General features: G+C 37.3%; 1 protein-coding gene across 1 annotated transcript in view; it reads right to left on the minus strand.

Moving 5' to 3' along the window:
• ASXL2 (ASXL transcriptional regulator 2) overlaps nucleotides 1–8,450 on the minus strand; it is a 130,608-nt gene that overhangs the window by 33,291 nt on the left and 88,867 nt on the right. The window lies entirely within an intron of this gene.

The following is an 8,450-nucleotide window of genomic DNA, read 5'->3' on the forward strand; positions in this document are numbered from 1 at the left end:
TAGTTTCAGAATGAGTGAGTACTTGTAGTGAGCTAAAGGGTAGCCACCAAAAGTCATGTCCATGTCCCAACCCCCAGAACGTGGAAATCTTACATTATTTGGAAAAGGAGTCTTGGCAGATTTAATAAAGGATCTTGAGATAAGGAGATCATCGTGGATTATTCCAGTGGGCCTTAAATCAAATGTCAAGTGACCGTAGACACAGGACAGGCACAGAGAAGAAGGTCATGTGGACAGAGGCAGAGACTGGAGGATGTGGCCATAGGGAAAGTATGTCAGCAACCACCAGAAGCTAGAAAATACACAGAACAGACTTCTCCCTTAGAGTCTCTGCAAAGAGTATAGCCCTGCTGACACCCTGACTTCCGACTTCTGGCCTCTAGAACTGTGAGAAATTAAATAAATTTCTGTTCTTTTAAGGCTCTTGGTTTGTGGTAATCTGTTACAGCAGCCTCAGAAAAGTAATACAGCACTTAAAACTGATTTTATTTTTTTAAAGTATCAACTCACAGATGTTTACATATTTGAAATGTTTACATCATTAGCAATTATTAAAAATTTGGCACTCAAACTGTGCACTTTTGGGGTAGTGGGAGTTCCTTCAAGTTGTAAACCATCTTTGGGACATGGCCCCAGCAGTATCTAACCACTTCCTTGCTATATGGCACAGAAAGAGTCCTAGGCAAATCTTGCATAATTTTTTTGCCCAGACTTGGAATACCCCCTTCTCCAAGGAGACCTGATACCTTTTTATTGAAAATGGTATTAAAATACTGCACTTGATGCTACTCAGTTACCACTGGTTCTAGAACTTCTCAGTGACTGGAACAAAAAAAAAAAAAAAAAGAATTTTTTTCAAAGGAAAAAATTTTTTAAATTCATGCAAAAGATAAATCAGAATTTATGATTACAGCATTGTCACTTAACTTTTCTGATTTTATATTTCTATCGCTTTTCTTCTCAGATAATCCTGGTTTCTAATAACATTACTGTAACTATTTAAAAGCCCTGAAAGGAGACACAGAGTTGGCCAACAGGTACATGGAAAGATGCTTAACATGACTAATCATCGAAGATATGCAAGTCAAAACCATAATGAGATATCACCTCACACTTGTCAGAACAGCTATCATCAAAAAGACAACAAATAACAAGTGCTGGCGAGGATGTGGAGAAACGGAACCCTCATGTACTGTTGGTGGGAATGTAAATTGGTGCAGCCACTATGGAAAACGAGAACAAAGATTCCTCAAAAAATTAAAAATAGAACTACCACATGATCCAGCAGTTCCACTCCTGGGTATTTATCCAAACAAAACAAAAACATAATCAGGAAAGATATATGCACCCCAATCCTATGTTCACTTCAGCATTATTTATAACAGCCAAGATATGGAAGCAATCTAAGTGCCCACCAACAGATGAATGGATAAAGATGTGCTATGTATGTATGCATGTACGTACAAACACACAGCACATGCACACACACACACACACACAACGTGGCACATTACTCAGCAATAAAAAAGAATGAAATCTTGTCACCATGTGTGGCAACAATGATGGATCCAGAGGGCATATTATACTAAATGAAGCCAGAAGAACAAAGACAAATACTGTATGATTTCACTTATATGTGGAACCTAAAAAACAAAACAAATGAACAACCAAAACTAAACAGAAACAGAATGGGAACTCCTTGGCAGTCCAATGGTAAGGACTTGGCACTTTCACTGCTGTGGCCCGAGTTCAATCCCTGGTCAGGGAAATAAGATCCTGTAAGCCGTGCATTGTGGCCAAAAAAAAAAAAAAAACCAGCAAAACCCAGAAACAGACCCATAGATACGGAGAACAAACAGGTGGTTGCCAGAGGGGAGAGTGGTGGTGAGGGGAAGAAAGAAACAGGTGAGGCAGATTAAGAGGTACAAACTTTGTTACCAAATAAATGAGCCACAGGTATGTAATATATCCTACCCTATGGGGAATATAGTCAATAATGGTATAATATCTTTGTGTGGTGACAGAGGACAACTAGACTTATCATGGTTATCATTCTGAAATACAGAATTATGGAATCACTATGTTTTGTACCAGGAACTGACAGTGTTGTAGGTCGATTAAGCTCCAAAATTTACAAGCAGCTCATGCAGCTCAATAACAAAAAAACAAACCCAATCCAAAAATGGGCAGAAGACCTAAATAGACATTTCTCCAAAGAAGATATACAGACTGCCAACAAACACATGAAAGAATGCTCAACATCTTTAATCATTAGAGAAATGCAAATCAAAACTACAATGAGATACCATCTCACACCAGTCAGAATGGCCATCATCAAAAAATCTAGAAACAATAAATGCTGGAGAGGGTGTGGAGAAAAGGGAACACTCTTGCACTGCTGGTGGGAATGTGAATTGGTTCAGTCACTATGGAGAACAGTATGGAGGTTCCTTAAAAAACTACAAATAGAACTACCATATGACCCAGCAATCCCACTACTGGGCATATACCCTGAGAAAAACAAAATTCAAAAAGAGTCATGTACCAAAATGTTCACTGCAGCTCTATTTACAGTAGCCCGGAGATGGAAACAAACTAAGTGCCCATCATCGGATGAATGGATAGAGAAGATGTGGCACATATATACAATGGAATATTACTCAGCCATAAAAAGAAACGAAATTGAGCTATTTGTAATGAGGTGGATAGACCTAGAGTCTGTCATACAGAGTGAAGTAAGTCAGAAAGAAAAGGACAAATACCGTATGCTAACACATATATATGGAATTTAAGAAAAAAAAATTGTTATGAAGAACCTAGGGGTAAAACAGGAATAAAGACAGAGACCTACTGGAGAACAGACTTGAGGATATGGGGAGGGGGAAGGGTGAGGTGTGTTAGGGCGAGAGAGAGACATGGACATATATATACTAACAAACGTAAGGTAGATAGCCAGTGGGAAGCAGCCGCATGGCACAGGGAAACCGGCTCGGTTCTTTGTGGCTGTCTGGAGGGGTGGGATAGGGAGGGTGGGAGGGAGGGAGACAAAGAGGGAAGAGATATGGGAACATATATATATGTATAACTGACTCACTCTGTTATAAAGCAGAAACTAACACACCATTGTAAAGCAATTATACCCCAATAAAGATGTTAAAAAAAAAAAAAAACTCATAGAAAATATGATCAGATTTGTGATTACCAGAGGTGGAGAGGTTGCAGGGACTGACGAAGGTACAAACTTCCAGTTAGAAGATAAATAAGTACTAGGGATGTAATGTACAACATGATAAATACAATTAATACCACTGTATGTTATATATGAAAGTTAAGAAAGTACACCCTGAAAGTTCTCATCGCAAGGAAAAAATTTTTTTTTAATTTCTTTAATTTTGTATCTATTTCAATATGAGATGATGGATGTTCACTAAACTTAATGTGGTAATCATTTCATGACATATGTAAGTCAAATCATTATGCTGTACACCTTAAACTTATACAATGTTGTATGTCAGTTGTATCTCAATAAAAATGGAGGGGAGGAAGGGAGGGGAAGAGGGAGGGAGGGAAGGAGGAATTGAACTCCTCAACCTCAGTGTTCCTTGGCTAAGGTACAAACCGACAGCATGAGTAGCATGCACCTGGGCCCATTATCTCATCAACCATGGAAGACTTGGAGATAAGAGGAACCAACACAACAAATATGCCATGTTCATACTGCTTGCTATGCTGTGAGTAATAAAGTCCTTTTTCTCTGACCCAGGAGTCTTGCACCTTCTGTCAACATGCATGAACCAATACAAAGATAACTTGTTAGCTTACAAAAAGGGTAGAATCCTAGACCCTTCACAGACATTGACAATCAATTTATAAAAATTAACTATATGTATTTTTTTCCCCCCACATCACGCAGCTTGTGGGATCTTAGTTCCCCGACCAGAAACTGAGCCCGTGCCTTCTGCAGTGGAAGTGTGGAGTCCTAACCACTGGACCGCCAGGGAAGTCCTTGTATGTATTTTTATATATCAGCAATAAGCAATCATGAAATGAAAAAAATTTAAATCCATTTATAATAGAATAAAAAATGTCAAAGAATAAATCTAATAAAAGATGTACAAGACCTCTACAAAGAAAATTATGTGACATTAATGAAAGAAAACTGCAGAAAATGCAGTAATATCACTTTCATAGATTCAAAGGCTTAATGTAAACATGCAACAGAGCCCAAACTGACATACAGTTTTAATGCAATCCCGATCAAAATCCTAGCAGGTTACTGGGAGCGGGGGCATGTGAAAACTGACTAGCTGATTCTAAAATTTACATGGAAATGAGATGAGCCAAAAGAACCAAAAACTCCTGAAAAACAAAGAGCTTAAAACTCTTTGGTTCTGCAAATAAACTAACTGCTTAAACAACACTTCTCAAGATTATATCCTGAACTACTAGTCCTCCAATGTGGACGGCGCAACAGAGTCAAAAGCACTCATTTAAGAACTTATTTAGTATCTGATTAGAAACAAAAAAGCTTGCTTTCATATAAACATATAGACATAACAAAAGATTAACAAGTTCTGATCAAAAGCACTCATTATTTGATTTAAAAAACCAAAAATGTCACACACAAAAACCAAACAGTGACCTAGTAGAGAGATCTTTTTAAACTCAAATTTAAGTGTTTTCAGAAAAATATTTGAAACAAATTTTAGAACTGAGGCTTATTAAAGCCAGTTTTACACAGTTTACTGGAAGTAGTTTCAGGCTGTTGGATACACATGTACCATCCCCTGAGTATAAGATCAGAAGGTACCATTTTTCAGATACATTATAGCACTGGGAATTTTCCATTTCAACAAATGATTATCATATTGAACAAGGTCAAAAGGGTAATGGACTATTCATATTAGATGCATTTGAATTAAAAGCTTTAGTAAATAATCTCTGACTTAGCATTTTAGTTTCTCCTGAAGACATTCAATGGGCCCCTCTGAAGTATTAGAGACACTATCAGAAATAATGGAGCAGTAATATCAAAATTGAAATTGAGCTTTATATAGTTGAAGGATTAATAGTTGAAAGAGTGCATGGTCAAAACCAGCAATCCTTCTCTTAAGGGGGAGTCTTATTTTCACAGTAGTCTTTCTTTAGAGGAACTTCATTTCCAGAAGTAACAGACCGTTTTAGTTCTAAATCCCTTCTCCTCACACCAAGTACAGCAGTCTACTCCAAACTGAGCAGGCTGTGGCTCCTGATTATATTCAAACAGTCCCCTAACCAAAGATGAAGAGGCCTTACCTGAACACCTTCCCTTGCTTCTGGGTACCCTAACTATCCAAGTCCTAGTAGTGTAGCTGTCTTTAATACATGACAAAGCTAAAACCTCCAACTCAGACACTAATCACCCCAAGAGAGAAGAGAGCATCTCTCCCAAAGGTCTCTCACCATGTAAGTTAACTTTGCCCAAAGGAGTTTTTCTCTCCAGTATACTTTTTAAAGGTGACATTTCTCTCTATATATAATCATCACTATTCAGTAACTTAACACATATATAAATGCTGTTAGAGGGCAGACAGGTCTATGGTATTTTAAGTAACTCCAAACACACTATGTATCAAATTCCTGAAGCAGTAAAATTAACATGAGCTCATGTTCCTGGAAAGAATTAGTAACACCTTATAAGTGAAAAGGCATATTTCACTTAATTTTTTTCTTGACATTTTGAAAGCAGACCAAAATTTAACAATACTTTTTTCAGAAGATAAAAATAATGCTTTTGCAGTTGCTTCATGCTGCAGTATTTATATTTTAGGGGAAAGGCAGAGACTTCACTTAGCTACAGTCCTACAAAAAAGCAACAGAAAAGTTGATTTTAATCATTTTTCTGGCGTTATTCCATCTTACCTTGGATTGGAATTCCAAAAAGCTCGTCTCTGAACATTGTTTCCTGTCTGAAAATTAGGAACCAGAACTACAAACTTCTAAGTTCTTCCACCACAGAAATCAATAAACTAGTGTTAACATTGGACTGAATTCCAAAGTTCTATTCTCTGTCCCTATCTGGCTAAAAGGTATACCTATATCAAGAGTTTCTATCGATTTCCAACTAGAAGTATCAGTTTTGCTGTCAGAGCTCTTTATTTTTGTACATAAAAGGAAGTGGGTTTTGATACCATCTCAGTGTTCTTCCTGTCTTACAATGCATTTGAAATAAAGTGATGTCAGATTGAGAGTAAAAGCCCTAAATAAGAAAAAGGAATAGGCACATTTAGTTTGTTTTACCTTTATTAATAACTGCAACTGACTTAGAACTGTTGTGCAGCATGCTGCTACTATCACTGCTAACTACAAGTTTTCCATTTTAACTTGCACTGGACTACAAAAACATTCATAAATATATAATATAAACCTAAAATTTTACATTTCTATGCCTATGTCATATGCATGACCCATGAATGAGAGAAGCACATCCTATGAGAGACTAAATCATTCTTCATTATTGCTAGCTCAGCATTTATCCATTTCTGAAGACTATCAGAGCTGCTAGAGTAGTTAGCATGTCCATATGCCATCATGTGCACCTCTCATCTCCACCTTCCAAACACCACATAAAGGCCATTCTATACTCAGTTTAATAGCCTACAATCAGAAAAGATCTTTACTGAACATCTCATCTTAACGTAAACTGAGGCTAAGTAATATTGTGACAATTTCTAGAAGAAGAATGAATCAGAGGCAGTTCAAAAATAATTTATGTGGACCACAATTTTGAATTTGCTATTACCTTGCTGTTAATATCTTCTATTATTATGCCGAGTGTGGGGCAAGGTTATGCTATTTTAATCTACCCATTAAGCTACGGACAATGAGGTTCTATTGTTATTTTAAATCCTCCTGTATCATAATGCACTTAGAGAGAGCCTTTCACAACCACGTAACAACCACTACTTCAAACAGCCACTGCAGTTATAAAGCAGAAACTGACACACCACTGTAAAGCAGTTATACTCCCATAAAGATGTTAAAAAAACAAAACCAAACAGCCACTGCAGCATATGAGCTACTGAAAAGCAAAGACTAACACAACCAAGATTTTGTTCCCAGTTTACTAGTCTGACCTCCTTTAGTACTGATTTCCCTGTTTCCAGCCACATCCAGAAATTATGAATCTAGCTGTCTCTCTTGCCTGATGACTTGTCTTGGTTCCTAATCCTAGATCAACAATTCCCAAACTTAAAAAGAAAAATTTAAACTGGGGAGAAGCCGAGGAGAGACAGAGAGAGCCCTTAATACTTTTGGCTCCATCCTTCCAAAAAAAAAGAGGTCTCATTACACTCTGAGAAACGTAAAGTCCTAGACACATCTCCTTTCACTACTGACAGGGATTACTTTAAAAAACACATATCAAGAATATTGGTCGCAGGTCCCAACCTTGCCTTGCCTTTACTCCATTTGTTCCTAACACATGATGTCTGAGCTGCTCTCTAAGTGGTTGTGATCTTAAAGCTAGGATCCTCTGGTTTCAAAATTTGCCCAACTTGCAAGTGTAGTAGCTGTATGAGAGAGCACAGATAATGTCACCAATTATCTAAATTTTCTCCAGGAGTAGCACACACATTAACACAGAAATGATAATAAAGAAGATAATTTTTCTGTTATAGTTCAAAATCAATAGTACTAGAGGTACTTAAAATTAATGAGTCAAGTATTCCAACAAGCATCACTCTAACTTCTAGATCCAAAGGCAACTCACCTACGACTCAAACGTAAGAGGTCATCCAAGCTAGGGAAACTCCTGGATGTCTATTTTGCTCTGGAATACCACTATATCAGTCCTTATAAAGGAACCAGCATGAGCTGGCTTAAAATCTGCCCCGCCATGTATGGCTAAATTTATCAATATTGGGGTAAAAACGATTTGCCCTCTTCAAAAAGACTCTTGACAAGAAGCTACAAATAATTAGAAGAAGAGGTAATAAAATGTATCCTTAAGTGGAAAATTCATCCCAGGGAAGCTGCAGCAACAAAGATATTATTCCCTAAAGAAAGTTTTTGCGTAAGCTATGAAGCAGAAAGCAAGCAGGAGATGAGAGCAAAGACCAGCAGACTAAATTTAGTCTTTGCTAGTAGAAATGAAAAGCATTATTTTCCTAGTAAGGAGAGAGTTCTTAGAGCAATTAAGTCCTCAAATTTTAAAAGAGAGCATTAGAGAGGTAAATAAAATAAGGGCATCCTAAAAAAGGCTACGGGCAGCCAAGAGCTAAAAATAAACCCAGGTAAAACCCAGAGCCATGTTATCCAATGTGATGGCCACTAGCCACATGTAGCTATTTAAATTTTAGTTAAAACAAAATTACAAATTCAGTTCCTCTGTCACACTAGCTATATTTCAAGTGCTCAAAAGACACATGTAGCTAGTGGCTAAATTTTTGAGCTGGCACCGCGAGAAGCAG

This window comes from Lipotes vexillifer, unplaced genomic scaffold, assembly GCF_000442215.2.
Source record: "Lipotes vexillifer unplaced genomic scaffold, Lipotes_vexillifer_v1.1 scaffold717, whole genome shotgun sequence".
Classification (NCBI taxonomy): Eukaryota; Metazoa; Chordata; class Mammalia; order Artiodactyla; family Lipotidae; genus Lipotes; species Lipotes vexillifer.